Raw genomic sequence first — 16,486 nt, forward strand, 5'->3', positions numbered from 1 at the left:
ACTGGCTGACACTGACGGCGGCGGTGCACAAATGCTGCGCAGCTAGCGCCATTCGACGGCCAACACCGCGGTTCCTGGTGTGTCCGCTGTGCCGTGCGTGTGATCATTGCTTGCACAGCCCTCTCGCAGTGTCCGGAGCAAGTATGGTGGGTCTGACACACCGGTGTCAATGTGTTCTTTTTTCCATTTCCAGGAGTGTACAAATAATATTTATTTTAAACATAGCTGCGTAACAGCAACGGTTCCAGGTAATTAGATTTAAAAACAGCCGACCCGTTGCACAGGGTAAAGTAATCTTTACCTAGGTTTCGATAAGTTTAAACCTATCTTCTTCAGAAGTCGGCACTATTATATTAACATGGAATAACACGTCGTTGCCATTTTTACAAACGTCTCCGTAGCTCCATTAGTCAAAATCAGATATTGCCCTAAGAGTAGGGTTTGTCAGATAAATAAAATTCAGTACATGGAAGCTGGAGAGCGCATAAGCAACTTATGCGCTCTCCGGCTTCCATGTACTGAATTTTATTTATCTGACAAACCCTACTCTTAGGGCAATATCTGATTTTGACTAATGGAGCTACGGAGACGTTTGTAAAAATGGCAACGACGTGTTATTCCATGTTAATATAATAGTGCCGACTTCTGAAGAAGATAGGTTTAAACTTATCGAAACCTAGGTAAAGATTACTTTACCCTGTGCAACGGGTCGGCTGTTTTTAAATCTAAATAATATTTACGAAACAAACCAATTATACATCGACATAAATGCATAAATATATATATACAAATAGTAGAACAATTACAATACGTAAAGACACAGAAATGTCATATATTGAGGTAACAAAACAAGGAAAAAAAATTTACAGTACAATAGATGGAAATAGGAGGATATGCATTTCCGGCGTTACATTATGATAGAAAAGAGAAATTTTGCTCTGATATTCGGTAGACACACTGTTTCGAGGTTTCCGGATCATTCTCCATCTCGGGGTCAGTACGTTGATTGCCATTTTGCCTTCTGTCAGCTTTAGTTGTAAACAAGGCTTTGAGTTCTTTTCTATCTGTGATGAAGCTCCCCTTGTTTTCTTCGTAACTTTCTAATATTGCAATTGAAGCACAGCATCCGTCGCAACCTTTCTCGGGACATATCTTTGTATAGGTAGAACACCCAGTTCCTCCGAGAAGCTGTATTACGTAATCTATGTGCCTACAGTTATTCTGACGACCTCCTCCTTTGTATGTCAAGCGAAATATTCTGCAACACTTTACGCATGCAATAAATACCGGGTTCATTCTGTTAGCAGGCGTGATGTACACTCTTGTAAAATGTGCCAAAGCATTTCGTCGAACGGGGTAGTGCCATAGCGAAAGTGAGGAAATTTATTGAGCTGGTTATTCTGAATGTGATGCTCTACGCTTCAAATCAATTTAACCAAGTTTGGAGTCACGTTTTTCAACACTACAACATGTACGCACTTCAATCCTTATGCCTCTGTGCTCCCATTCACCAACTGAGACTACATATCACAATAAATAAATAAATACTCTTGTCTGACATTTTATTTTGGACCAGCTTAAGACCTAAGAATTGGTGAACGAAACTAATACTATTCGTGAATGAGGTGGGAAGAAATAATTAGTAGTATGCATTGGGAAGCCTCCTTACAGTGCCTAAACTAGGAAGGCAGTATATTTGGTTTCGAAATACATTTCAGATACTTTAAATCAACCCTCAGCCATTTTGCTGGAACATCTTCGTGCACTGTGCAATGAGTGGACCAGTTTCGTACTTAGTAGCACATCTCAGAATTAATCAGTTTCTAAGGCTCCATTAAAGTTCTTGGCGTTGCTAAACACCTATGCAGAACATTATGATACCCTGCGAAAATGTTTTGAATGAGAAGTTGTCCGGATATACGTCAATGTCTCTTCATGTTCCCCCCAATATAAGGAAGTCTACCATCCACGGTCCCTACCGATGGTATAATATTGTTCGTTTCACGAAACGTCTGTTACTAACGTTAGCCCTTCATTTGTAATCGTAGTCAAAGAATACTGAGACTTATCACGAATTCTCCCGTTTGTATGCAGAACAGCATCGGGCCTTGTTACATTCGCTATACTAACTAAAAACATTTTGTTGGTCATCTTGCTAACCCCCATAATTATTCAATCTTGATGCAAAAACATATTCAGCAGACAATCTATGAGTACTGCTTACTATGATAGATCCACTATGTATGTTGATGAACACTGTTCCTGGGGCGCACTCAGCATTCACTCTATTTTCTTCTTTCGACCGTTACTCACCCAGCGCACAGCCTTAAGCGACTGGAAAAGAGCGCAAGTGACTCCAGTACATAAGAAGGGTAAAAGAACAGACCTGCAAAACTATACAGGAAGGTCCATTGATCGTGACCGGGCCTTATATCTCACGCAATAAGTGTCAAACGAAAAAACTACAAAGAGGGAAACCTGTCTAGCTTGAAGGAGGAAACCAGATGGCGCTGTGGTTGGCCCGCTAGATGGCGCTGCCATAGGACAAAAGGATATCAACTGCGTTTTTTAAAATAGGAACCCCCATTTTTTATTACATATTCGTGTAGTACATCAAGAAATATGAATGTTTTAGTTGGACCACTTTCTTCGCTTTGTGATAGATGGCGCTGTAAGTCACAAACATATGGCTTCGAATTTTTTATGTGGAAAGTCTTAAAACCTTTTAAATAAATAAATGTTATCTATTTTCTGTATCTTCATTCTTCATATGTACATGTTTATTTCTTAACGTATTCACCTTGGCAACGAACATATTTCTCCCAACTAGAGACCACTTTGTGGATATCGCCACTGTAGAATGTTTGACTGTGTTTACGAAGCCACAGCCTCACCTCTGCTTCATCACTAATGTGAAGTTCTCGAACGTATTCCTCAAGTTTTCGAAACAGATGCAAATCGGTTGGGGCCAAGTCGGGAATGTGTGGAGGATGAACGAGGAAACTGCACCCAAGGTGTCGGATTGTTGCAGATGTCGCATCGTGCTCCGGTGTTGTCATGCTGAAGGAGATAGTGCTCTACGTGTGGACGAATTTTCGAATTCGTTACTCGATTACAGTAAGTGGTTTCTCACGCACCGACATAGTTTCGTTGCACACCGCCTTCCCACACGCTACAATTCTGAGCCCCCCTGCAGCAGAGCGTTCCAAATATCTCTATAGAGACAAGAAGAATAAAGATATAAAATATTAGTAATGTTCGTTTTATTTAGAAAACTGTAAGAGTTTTCACATAAAAAAATTCGGCACGCGCTCTAATATTTGTTGTCAAAGCACGTCAGCGTCATTTTTGTAGTTTTGGCCATTTTCTTACCTGTCCATTCAGTCGATGTCTTCAGTTGCACACGGTCAAGAACTTGTAATGCAATTCTTTCACTTCACTGTTAATTTGCACAGTTTTACTTTCGATGTGATGTTTATACACCCGTATTGTACGAGGGCTGTATCTAAGATCACCGACTGAAATTCAGATTAGAGAACTCACTGTAAGAAAATCCCGTTCGGTGCACTAACCTCCCATGCCTATTAGTCCGTTTCTTAGCCTTGAACTCACGTAACAGAAGGTTACTTTCATGTAAATAGTGTCTATAGTGAGACGAAAAAACATTACTTATCTAGACTGATAAATGTAATGGAAATGTTATTGAACCCTGCATATCACTTAAGTCTTTATCCGTGCTTGGTGACGGTTACACATTGGACACGTAACCGAATAGACAGCACTCCTAGACCCCACCTGGCCATTCAGATTTAGGCATGCAGTGGTTTTCCTAAATTGCTTATGGTAAATTCCGACATTTTTCCTTTAAAAGGACACGGCCTTTATCTTTCGCTTTCTTTCCCGACTTGAGCTCCTGCTTCATTTATAATGATGTAGTCGTCGACAGGACATTAAATCATAATCTTCTTTCTGTTTCTTAATGAATCCTTATCAGGCCACAACCGACATTTGCAATGTCATCAGTGAAATGGATGAGGCAATTAAGTGAAAAGATGTAGTGTGTTGTGAAGGACAGAAAATAATCACCTCTCTCTGACGTGGATGAAGGCCGCAAACTCATTATGTGCAACAGATATTGCAATTTCTTGACTGAAGAAAAAGGAAAAAGGGATGGAACCGATTCGAGAACTGCCGCAGTCTCTACCCTACGGATAGCCTAGTACAGAAAACAATAATCGAAATGTAAGTCTTAATTACAGTAGCCTTTGAATCCCATTAACTCTGAGTGCCCTCTTTTCAGTGGTGGTCGAACAGTCCATTGCTACTAAGCGTCAGTTCATAGGCAAATAAACGACTACTCTGTGTGGCCGGGAGTTCCCGAACGTTTAAGAGACTCGCAGTTCAGAGCTGCAGCACACCAGAAAAGAAACGAAGAAAACATCAATAAAAAGGAACGAGTTATTCAGGGACCCAGCTGAACACGCGTTATTTCTTAGCCGCTAATGCACGACTCCACCTGCCATAAAAGCCATTGTGTATCGGGCGTTCGTAATTGGAACAGAGCGGCATTACGCGGAATAATTACCGGGATACGCACTAAACAATGGCCTGTGATACGAATATAACGGCGCGCCATCACAATAGACAGAGAATGGCGCCGGGCAGAACGAGGGCGTCGCCTGCCGCTGGTGTATTAATATCGAGATGTGGAATGCAGGCCTGTTACGTGGTCCCTGCCTCCGATATAATTTCACTCGGCTGAATTATTACGCACCAAACGCTGTTTCACAAATTCTTGTTTCGACCAGTAAGCTGATACTAGCTACCAACTTCGCTTCGTGAAACAATTGGCCTGCGTACTGAATTTTCCTAATTTGTTCGAAGTGCTCCAAATCAAGCTCATTTAGCGTATGTAATTACATATAGGTTTATACCTGGCTTTCAACAATTCCAGGAAAATATAATTTCATTCAAGGCTAACTTTACAGCGAGTACGGGAAATGTGTAAAAAATTGCTGTGACTTGGTGGTTTAGTTGTTTGTGTTGAAAGGTGGCTGTACATTCACAAATCGTTCATCAGTCTGAAATAAGCCACTAAATAAAAGATTGTCATCATGTACGAGGTCTGTTCAAAAAATTACAGAACATTTGTAATTTCGCGCCATTGGTGTGTTGGAGCGAAATGCGGTTGGCATTCCTGCACATGCCTGTGTTCAATGTGTAACTGCCGGAAGTATCATTGTTGTGTTTTCGTGCCGCGTGGGATTAGCCGAGCGGTCTTAGGCGCTGCAGTCATGGACTGCCCGGCTGGTCCCGGCGAAGGTTCGAGTCCTCCCTCGGGCATGGGTGTGTGTGTTTGTCCTTAGGATAATTTAGGTTAAGTAGTGTGTAAGCTTAGGGACTGATGACCTTAGCAGCTAAGTCCCACAAGGTATCACACACATTATTATTATACATTATTGTTTTCGTTAGTGCTGTATTGACTGAAACGCCCCCTTTGAAAAATTGTACATGACTGTCCTTAAACTGACATACAATATTTTTTGCGCAACGCAATCTGACTTTCAAAAATCCCTGCAAAAGAACGGCCCTGAGTAACATTAAACTATACCTTTCACAAATCACTTACCTCACAAAAATCTTCACTACTCAAGCTACTGCAATACAGCGAGCGCCACTACTGCCAGCTAAATAAAAGATTCAAACTACGGAAGGCACTAACTACTGATAGGCATAGTTAGCAAATGAAAGAATTTAATACAGAACAAACACTGTATTTACCTTAATAGTCATAATATATATATAGCAGTTCATGACAAATTACAAAACTCTGCCATCTCTCTCCCCACATCCACCACTGCTGGCGGCTCACCTCCAACTGCGCAACGCTACGCGCTGTTCACATCCAGCTGCCGCTGCCCAACACTACAATGGCAGACAACAATGCAAACCAGCCACAGACTGCACACAGCACAGCCAGTGATTTTTATACAAAGGTGGCGTTACCAATAAAAAAACTTAAACAGCCTACTTACATGACTAAAATGCTGTGTCGCACGATTTGTCTGCCATCTCGAAATTCGCAAATTAGTCCTGAATAAAGGTAAGCGTTCAACTCTGTCTAGTGACAGTAGTTGAGCCTCTTCTGAAAAATTGACTGCCTTGCATAGGGAGTTCACTGAAAGAAATTGGGCGTGCTTTAGCATGAACCACTAGCCCGGTGTTTATGAAACGTAGAAGGTTTTCATCACAAAACGAAGAGTAAATGGTTAATTTTTATCCTTCGGAAGTAATTTCATTTGGTGGTGTGTATAAGGTCAACGGCGTCCTTACTAAACTGAGTGGAGAGGAATATGATTTTTTATTCTTCTTTTTTTTTAATTATGCCAAAAGATAAACTATAAAATATAATTCTCCACTACTTCGCTAAACTCTTTCTCATTTTCATGCAGAACATAAGAAACTGTATGCCGCAAGGCATTGTATAGTTAAGAAACACAGACTGTAAGTACAAAAATTATGAAACAGGGTACCCTGCTTGGTTGATCAATGGGAAAATAAAAGATGGAGGAATCAAATTCTACTTTGGAAGCCCTTTAGATGATCAGACATTACACAGACTCGTAACATATCAAACTCATTCAATTCATCGTCTGCTAAAACAGAGGGCAGATTAGTTGGTAAGCTGGTTAAGCCCTCAAATCTTGATGTAACACATTCATGATACAAAACACATTCATTAAAAATTGTAAACTAGTGGATCTTCCCACTGGAATTGCTGTCCATGCGACTTTTTTTATGATCTGAAACCGAATGTCAAGGTTTTTTAGTGGAAGTTTCTTGAGACGTACAAGAACAAATGGTAGCGTTTAGCATAATCAGTGAAGATGGTTTCTTAGTACAAAGGAAAAAGCGGTTGCCTTGAAACGTGCCTACTGCATCAGAAAGCGAAACGGTAGACAGAATATGCAGATTGCTTCACGATTTCTAATGGGTCAATTCATGCCAATAATTTTTTCTTTGACTTCGGTCTTGTAGCTACGGTTTCAAATCTTTACATTTTCTTTCGTTTCTGCTTATATTATCGCATTTCTATTGACCAGCCTATGATTTAGTTTTTCTTGCAAAGCGTAGATAGATCCCTCCGAACAGCTGAAGCTCGTTTCTGTAATGAACACTCAGGAATGAGCGAATAGCTTCGTCTCAGTGGGAGCAGTATGACAGAATCTTAAGAGCGGTCTGCGACCGGTAGAATGGGACGATCGGTGTGGGAACCGCTCTGCGCGCAGATGTAACGAAAGAATCAAATCGTCCTTGGGACGTCGAGCTCTTCCGTTCTTCCGGCTCGTAGAAGAACGAAGGACACAGCAGGGCTATGACAAACCGGCCTTTGCGGCCGAGCGGTTCTGGGCGCTTCAGTCTGGAACCGCGCTGCTGCTACGGTCGCAGGTTTGAAACCTGCCTTGGGCACTGATACGTGTGCTGTCCTTAGGTTAGTTAGATTTAAGTAGTTCTAAGTCTAGGGGACTGATGACCTCAGATGTTAAATCCCGTAGTGCTCAGAGCCATTTGAACCATTTGGCAATGACACGGTCAGAGACCAGCACGCAGGCCGAAAAATGGTTTCCACGTTTTGTGCCAGTAGAGTCTAAAAGTATTCTATGGTCACTGTTATCAGCTTCGAACCACGGTCTATTTTTATAGTCACAGTCTTTGCTTCATTTATGACAGCTTATAATAATGAACTGGTTACGTGCATTCATATACAATTATTTCATTAGTACCAAACGCAAGAAAATTCTTTCAGAAAGCATTTTATTTTCCGTTTTACGTCACCATTTTCATACCTTAGTTCGAACCTCCGCCGGGCTCAGCCGCACAGTCCACGACTGCCGCGCCCCAAACCGCTCGGCTAATCCCGCGCGGTCCACAAAACAGGGTCTAATAGGTACAAGTGCAAATATATCATCAACTGTATATACTCACACATCAGTGTGTTGGTTTTTTCTAACATTCTTTCCGCAAACACTTTGCGTAATTTACTATATGTTGTTATCTAGGCGGTCTTAGCTTGACCACTAAGTGGACTACGCCTATCAGTATAGACTGACCATTTTATGGTTCAAATGGCTCTGAGCACTATGGGACTTAACATCTATGGTCATCAGTCCCCTAGAACTTAGAACTACTTAAACCTAACAAACCTAAGGACAGCACACAACACCCAGCCATCACGAGGCAGAGAAAATCCCTGACCCCGCCGGGAATCGAACCCGGGAACCACGGCGTGGGAAGCGAGAACGCTACCGCATGACCACGAGATGCGGGCTGACCGTTTTATGTTCAGTCGTCCATACTCCAACACATGACTTGCGGGAAAATAAGTATTAATGACCAGCTCTTGCCCCTTGTATTTGGAGGTACTAACCCACTTAAAAATACCAGTTTTAATAGATATAATTATCAGGCGGTAAACGACATAAAGACTGATTTAATGTTGTCCAATGTACAGTCCTCATCCACTAAGAGAAATATCTGCACTTACACCCTTTACATGCGATATATTACGATATATCTGATTCCTTCTCCCAAACATAGAACGTCCATTTCCATGTTTTTTTGCTTGTGAGGGGCATAATATGCACTATAGTGTTTGATTATTCTTCACAAGTTAAGTATAATCTCTGTTACATAATTTTTTCTCTTATAGTGCAGTTTTGTTTTCTACTTAAATACGTTTTCTCCTCATTGCTTATCATTTTTATGTACTACAGGGAGCCGCATTAGCTTTGCAAGTTTAGCACTAAGTAAGTACTGCCAGACGACAGCGTAGCAGTAACCTTCATCATCATCATCATCATCATCATCTTCTTCTTCTTCTTCTTCTTCCACTAAGTATGTACGCCAGGACGGCCTTGTAGTGGCGATCTTCTTCTTTTTCTTCATTATCGTCTTCCGCCCCAGGGCAAGGCCTAGAGCCTGTACCGGTCTCACCATCTCTTCCTACGTCTTCCTACATTTCTCTTGCGCCATGATTTATAATTCAGTACTAGTTTACACGACCCAGTCACATTAATATGAGTATTGCCCATGGTCAATGTCAATGTGTAGTAACCACTGCGAGACGGCAGGGTGGGTTGTAGCACTAGCAGAGGAGGGGATATAAATCGTGTCGGGAGGACGCTAAGAAACAGTGCAGTCGCTGTCCTCAACCGGAAGCAGAGCGATCTATCTGACGCGCAAGAGGCCATGATCATGGGCACTGGGGCGAACGGTGAAGCATTTTCGCAATGGCTAATTTTGTAAACAGTTCGCGTTCCACCGTTTTTAAAATATAAGGCACAAGGCGAAATGACGCTATCCAAAACCGGCGCTGTGGTGCACCACGGGCCATAACTGGCAGGGGTGAACGACGACTGCAGATGTGTCTACTGGCGAACAGACGTGCAACAGCTGACCATCTTGTCACCCATATGAACCAAGGGGCTAACAACAGTGTCTGCTAAACAACAGTTTAATGAACCCTGCTGCGTTGCCAACACAACAGGTACCTGATTCATGCACTCATGCTGACTACTGTTCGAGGGCCGGCCGCGGTGGTCTAGTGGTTCTAGGCGCACAGCCCGGAACCGCGGGACTGCTACGGTCGCAGGTTCGAATCCTGCCTCGGGCATGGATGTGTGTGATGTCCTTAGGTTAGTTAGGTTTAATTAGTTCTAAGTTCTAGGCGACTGATGACCTCAGATGTTAAGTCCCATAGTGCTCAGAGCCATTTGAACCATTTGAACCATGTCTACCCCTACGTGCAGTTTGTTATTCCTCAGCACGATGCCATCTATCAGCAGGAAAATGCAACGTGTCACATAGCTCGCAGTGCACGTGTGTGGTTCGGAAAGCACCAGGACGAGTTTTCCGTACTCCCTGACCACCAAACTCTCCGGATTTACCCCTAATTAACAACCTGTGCGACCACCTTGATCGTGCTCTTCGCACCATGGATCCTCAACTTAGAAACCTAGCGCCGCTAGCAGTCGTACTGTAGTCGGGATGGCTCCACGTCTCTGTCGGTGTCTTAAACAACCTCATGACTCTCTCGCTGCACGTCTCGCAGAGGTCCGCTCTGCAAATGTTGTTATTCAGGCTTTTGAAAGGTGGTTACACTAAGATGACCGGACAGTGCAGGAGTTTTTGTGGCAACATACGAAGTGTATGTCCACACCATTCTCCTATGTACTGGAATAACTTTCGGGCTATTGATTCTAGCCCTGATTCTTCCCCCCTTATTGCATTTCTCGTTTTTTTTCACTAATGCAACCTTTCATACATCTTAAAAATTTCTTTCCGGATGGTTCTAGTTCATTCAAAATTGTATTTATTTCCTTCCGATATAATAAAGTGGGAATTGCTACGACTCTATAAAATTTCAGATATATTCCTTACCTTATTTCAGCTATAATATACCTCCTTAGTGTGGCACATACACGTTCGTAAGTACTAGTTTCTTTCTTGTACATCCATTTCTTGTACATATGATATGTCACACACTAAGTATTAGAAAGGAGCTACCTGTTCTATCGGTTTATTATTGTGAGTGCTACTTTTGATTGTACTGTGTGAATATGACAGAAAGATATAAATACAAATAAATGATGCTATTCTGGTCTTCAGTCCGAAGACTGCTTTGATATAGCTTTCCATGCTACTCTGTCCCGTGCATGACTTTTCAACGCCGGATAAATACTGCTTACATCTTCCGAATCTGCTCAGTATACTCATCTGTTGGTCTCCCTCTGCGATTTTTACCTTCCACTCTTCCAGTACTAAATTGGTGATCCCATGATGTTTCAGAATGTGTTCTATCAACCGATCCCTTATTCAAATCGTGCCACAAATTTCTCATCTCCTCAACTATGTTCACTACCTCCTCATTAATTACACGATCTATCCATGTAATCTTCAGCATTCTTCTGTAGCACAACGCTTCAAGAGCACCTATTCTCTCCTTGTGTAATCTATTTACTGACCAGGTTCCGCATTCATACATGGCTACACTCCAGACAAATACACTGAAGAGCGAAAGAAACTGGTACACCTGCCTAGTGTCGTGTAGGCCTCCGCGAGCACGCAGAAGTGCAGCAACAGGACGTGGCACGGACTTGAGTAATGTATAAAGTAGTACTGGAGGGAATTGACTCCATGAATCATGCAGGTCTGTCCATAAATCCGTAAGAGTACGACGGAGATGAGGTATCTTCTGAACAGCATGTTGCAAGGCATCCCAGGTATGCTCAATAATGTTCATGTCAGCGGAGTCTGAGTGTTTAAACTCAGAAGAGTGGTGCTGGATCCACTCTGTAGCAATTCTGGACGTATGGGTGACGCATTGTCCTGCTGCAATTGCCCAAATCCGTCGCAATGCGCAATGGAAACGACTGGATGCAGGTAATCAGACAAGATGCTTACGTACGTGTCACCTATCAGAATTGTATTTAGACGTATCTATGGTCTCACATCACTCCAATTGCACACGCTCCACGAAATTACAGAGTCTCCACCACTTTGAACAGTCCACTGCTGACATGCAGGGCCCATGGATTCATGAGGTTGTCTCCATACCTGTACACCTAATACACAAGAGCTAAGAGAAGTGTGGTGCCTTTCGCCCATACTATTATAACTCTACATCAAAGAAGCAACGATGGAAATAAAAGAAAGGTTCAGTAGTAGAATTAAATTTCAAGATGAAAGGGTATCAGTGAAACGTTTCGCTGGTGACACTGTCATCCTGAGCGAAACTGAAGAAGAATTCACTATCTGCTGAATGGAATGAACAGTCTAATGAGTACAGAATATGGACTGTGAGTAAATCGGAGGAAGATGGACGTAACGCGGAGTAACAGATATGACAGCAGCGGGAAACTTAACATCAAGATTGATAGTAACTGAGTGGATGAAGATAAGGAATTTTTCTACCTGGACAGCAAAATAACCAATGATGGGCGGAGCAAGGAGGACATGAAAAGCAGGCTAGCACTTGCGAAAAGGGCATTCATGGCCGAGAGAAGTCTATTAGTATAAACATAGGCCTTAATTTGAGGAAGAAATTTCTGAGATTGTACGTGTGGATCACAGCATTGTATGGAAGTGAAACATGGACTGTGGGACAACCGGAACATAAGTGAATCGAAGCACTTAAGATGTGGTGCTATAGACGAATAATGAAAATTAGGTGGATTGGTAAGGTAAGGAATGAGGACGTTCTGCACAGAATCGGAGAGGAATGGAATACGTGGAAAACATTGACAAGGAGAAGGGACAGGAGGATAGGACATCTATCAGGGAATGACTTCCATGGTACTGGAGGGAGCTGTGGAGGGCAAAAACTGTAGAGGAAGACAGATATTTGAATACATCCAATAAATAAAAGACGTAGGTAGCAAGTGCTACTCTGAAATGAAGAGGTTGTCACAGGAGAGGAATTCGTGGCGGACAGCATCAAATCAGTCGGGAAACTAATTACTCAAAAAAAAAGCATTATATTTATGCACATATGGACATACTGCAGCAGCGTCTGGTGTAATGTTACATTATACATTTTACATGGCATATTTATTTGTATCTCTTTATCATAAAACAGGTCTGAAAATGGACATCACGACCTAGATCGATAATAAATTGATCTACGTCAGGGTTTCCAAACTTCCCTCGGATGCAATTTCTTCATTATTTTGAGTGTTAATACTACTTTAAAATATGATAAAAACAGATTTTATTCAGATATTATTTCAGTTTTAAATCATAACTAACAACATTGTAAGATTTTAAAATAATTAGTATCGTAAACGTGTGAAAAAACCGCCATGTGATAATATAGTTTTTCGCGGAACACCAATGTTCCGTAGAACAGTTTGAAAAACCCTGATTTACATACGCTTTCAATCAGTGGGACTAAATACAATTAAGATCAGTGTTAGGATGCACCTTCACATTTTTACATGAAGTCATTAGTACATTTACGTTGCACGAATCCTTATTTACTGTTACGAGAATTAAATTCAACAAGTTCTCGACACGGCATTGAGTGATACGTGAGGCACTATAGCGATACTAGCGAGGAATAAGTGTCCCTCTTCAGCATAGTTATTTTGCCTTTCCACGTTTACAAAACATGTAGTGGAAACCCTGCCTGGTAACAGCATGTCATAGCACGTCCCTTACGGAAATTCGGTGATACTCGTTGGCCAGGTATCGTGTGCGTTCGGCGGATAGACGACGAAGCCTGGTGCGCCAGCGCCCCAGGATGTGGTATTCAGGCGGTTTTCTCCATCCGACTAGGAGAATACCAGGCTCAGTTACGAGAATCAAGTCAACATTTGGAAAAAGTTCCCACACTTCCATGGAGATAACACTAGACGTAGTCATATCGGGTGCACAACTTTCGTACTGGATGAGGGGGGTGGGGGCTGTGCGTTCCCGTTAGGACACGGAGTAAGACCAGGAAAAAGAAGAAGAAAGTGAATACTCAGTGGCCAATGATGGAAGTATTTGAAGGCAGTGTTAAAAGTGGGAATGCCGGGAGCACCGCTTTTTCCTTACTGCCTTACGACTCAATCCAGACTACTGGACTCAGTGGTCATCGAAGGTTCCTTACTGCCTTACGACTCAATCCAGACTACTGGACTCAGTGGTCATCGAAGGGGACAGCGAAGTGAGAGAGAGACTGCTGTGCTATTTTGGAGCAGCTGGATTCGGATCCCCACCCAACAATCCCAACCGAGTTTTCTGCAGTTGCCCTAAATCATTTAAATAGAGAGCCGGTGGGATTCCTGTGAAACGGAGCACGTCAGGTCTTTCCCCAGCGTCATTCTGTCCAAAACGTGTTTTTTTTTTTCCTTTCTGATGAGCTATACCGAGAGATGCCACGAAATTCCACAGCAACAGGAAAGAAAGGCAGTTTATACCTCGACGTATTAGGTAAACGTGTTCTCAATTGGTGTATTCGTCCGACCCGATAATAACTGGAGCAATGACCTGCGTAGTGAGTTCCTTATTCGATTGTTTATGGGCCACGGAACAGACTTATAGCAGCGTTAAAGCTTCGCTATGATCAATGAGAGGTAAATATTAAAGTAACGACGTGTACGAGGCGTGTCCCACATAACGTCGTGACCGGGTGCAATTTAGGGGTCCGCTGCTGCTGCCGCTGCCGATGCCGTCATAGACTGCCGCTCTGGAGCCGTTAGTCAGTGCGGCCCACGCAGGGCGGCCTGGTCCCCGGCAGGCGGTAATTAAAAGCGACCACACAGCCCACCCGGCACTGGCCCGGGGAACGCCCGTTGCCGGGGCACTGTATGAGTGGGCCTGTCGGCCTGTGCTGCTGCCTCGCGATCTGAAGAAACAACCCTCCCGTCGGCAGGCACAGCTGCAGCCAGTCGACTGCGGCGAGGGGCCACAGCTGTAGATCCTCAATGTCATCTGCTAAGTGAGAAAATCTCTTCGTTGGATCTTCCGTTTAGGCTTAGCACTACAAGTACACTCCGTACCTCTCCGCCCGAACAGGCCTTTGAATGTCCAACGGTAACAACCGGCCCCCGTCTCATCCTCAGCCCACAGGTGTCAAATGGTTCAAACGGCTCTAAGCACTATGGAACTAATCATCTGAGGTCATCAGTCCCCTAGACTTAGAACTACTTAAACCTAACTAACGTAAAGACATCACACACATCCATGCCCGAGGCAGGATTCGAACCCGCGACCGTAGCAGCAGCGCAGTTCCGGATTGAAGGGCCTAGAACCGCTCGGCCACAGCGGCCGGCCACAGGTGTCACTGGATGCGTATATGGAGGGGCATGTGGTCAGCACACCGCTCTCCCGGCCGTGTGTCATATAACGAGACCGAAGCCGCTACTTCTCAATCAGGTAGCTCATCAGTTTGCCTTACAAGGACTGAGTGCACCCTGCTTCCCAACAGCGCTCGGTAGACCTGATGGTCACCCATCCAAGTGCTAACCCAGCCCAACAGTGCTTAACTCAGGTGATCTGATGGGAACCTGTGGTACCACTGCAGCTAGGCCGTTGGCTATTACAAGTAGAGGGTGGCTGTAATGGTGTGGGTGGCTGTGGGCAAGTGGTTCTGTTGTGTACGACTTCATAAACTGTGGTAAAGAGAGATGGTACACAGAGTGATGCGGCAGCTGTCGTCGTAGGAAAGCTGGATAGGAGCACAACAAGTTAACATCTCAAACAGAAGATTTACGTAATTTGTACTTCCCCAAGTGTACCACAGTTCAATGAACATAAGGCCGCAAGAAACAGAGTCCAGCTATCAGGATGTCAACAAGAATTAGGAGTCGGTGCTGCGATTAGGCTACACCTGCGTCTCGTAGCTAAGAGGCTGCAAGTGCGACTGGGCTGAGTGGCTGCAACGCGACCTCTGTCGATCTCTGACGGAAGCTTGCAGTTCCGTTGCCAACGTAAAGACGCCGGTGGCGTGGTATCGATACCACACGTTCTCTGGAGGAGAGGTGTAGAAGGTGTATACAGTCAGTGACTGACGAAACAATTTATCGATTCTCTAGGTGCAGAAACTGAGTGTCCACTAATGGAGGACGCCAGGTGGGAGGCGGTGACAGGCTGGTGCAAAGGTGTCGGTGGCAGCGAATCGCGTCCATAGCTTTGCTGAGACCCTGCTAGCAGCTGCCACACAACACTGATTCAGACAGCAGCGGTTAAGCACCCATTGCTGCGGATAGAGTGAGCCCACATTCAGCATCACTTGTAGACGATAGTGTTGTCCAGGGTGAAATCCAGAACAGGTGGATGGAGGAGGTCGGCTGGGGTTGATAGCCACCAACGGTTCGGGACTATGGTTCTCTAGTGTGTGCCTCAGGCCATGTGGCGGCACCTGGACCTCCAGCAGGTGCTCACGTGAAGATGACAGTGGAGTGTAATTGTCCAGATGGCGAAGGCTGTCGGGCAGCGGTCGTTGGTAGGTAACGCCACTGCTTTGATGATGGCCGCTTCAGGAGTGCCAGAATGACGCTGCAGCAGAGACTGACACACGGCAGTGCAGATGACCTACTCGTGTCATCCGGGAGTATAAAGGGGCAGTCAGATGAAAACAAGACAGATTATGTAACGAGCAAGACACGGACGCCGGTGACGCAGATGGGTATTTGTGTAGAAGTGCCCTTCACTGGGAATCTGGAAGGAACAGCGCGAACTTCCATTGCTGTCCAGGGTCACAACTACCACAGGCTCCTGTAGACTAAGTAAATGTAGACTGCCACAGTTTTCCTTGCGGCCCTCACCAGTTAAGATCGTAACTGTATTACCCGTACGTTACATGTATCGTACACGAATCGGGCCTTACCTCATCTCGATCGTTCTGTTTGCGTGTACGATCAGCGCCTCAACAGATTCCCCTGGAAGCTGTGAACCGTCTAGAGGGTGAGGATGTATAAAGCGTCATATAAGCTACGGGAAA

The 16,486-nt window shown here is 44.0% G+C and overlaps 1 pseudogene; it reads right to left on the bottom strand.

The window, feature by feature from the left end:
* Positions 1-14,962: 14,962 nt before the first annotated feature.
* LOC126420126 (5S ribosomal RNA) lies at positions 14,963-15,080 on the bottom strand (annotated as a pseudogene).
* Positions 15,081-16,486: the final 1,406 nt, after the last annotated feature.

Source organism: Schistocerca serialis, chromosome 9 (assembly GCF_023864345.2).
Source record: "Schistocerca serialis cubense isolate TAMUIC-IGC-003099 chromosome 9, iqSchSeri2.2, whole genome shotgun sequence".
In the NCBI taxonomy this organism is placed as follows: Eukaryota; Metazoa; Arthropoda; class Insecta; order Orthoptera; family Acrididae; genus Schistocerca; species Schistocerca serialis.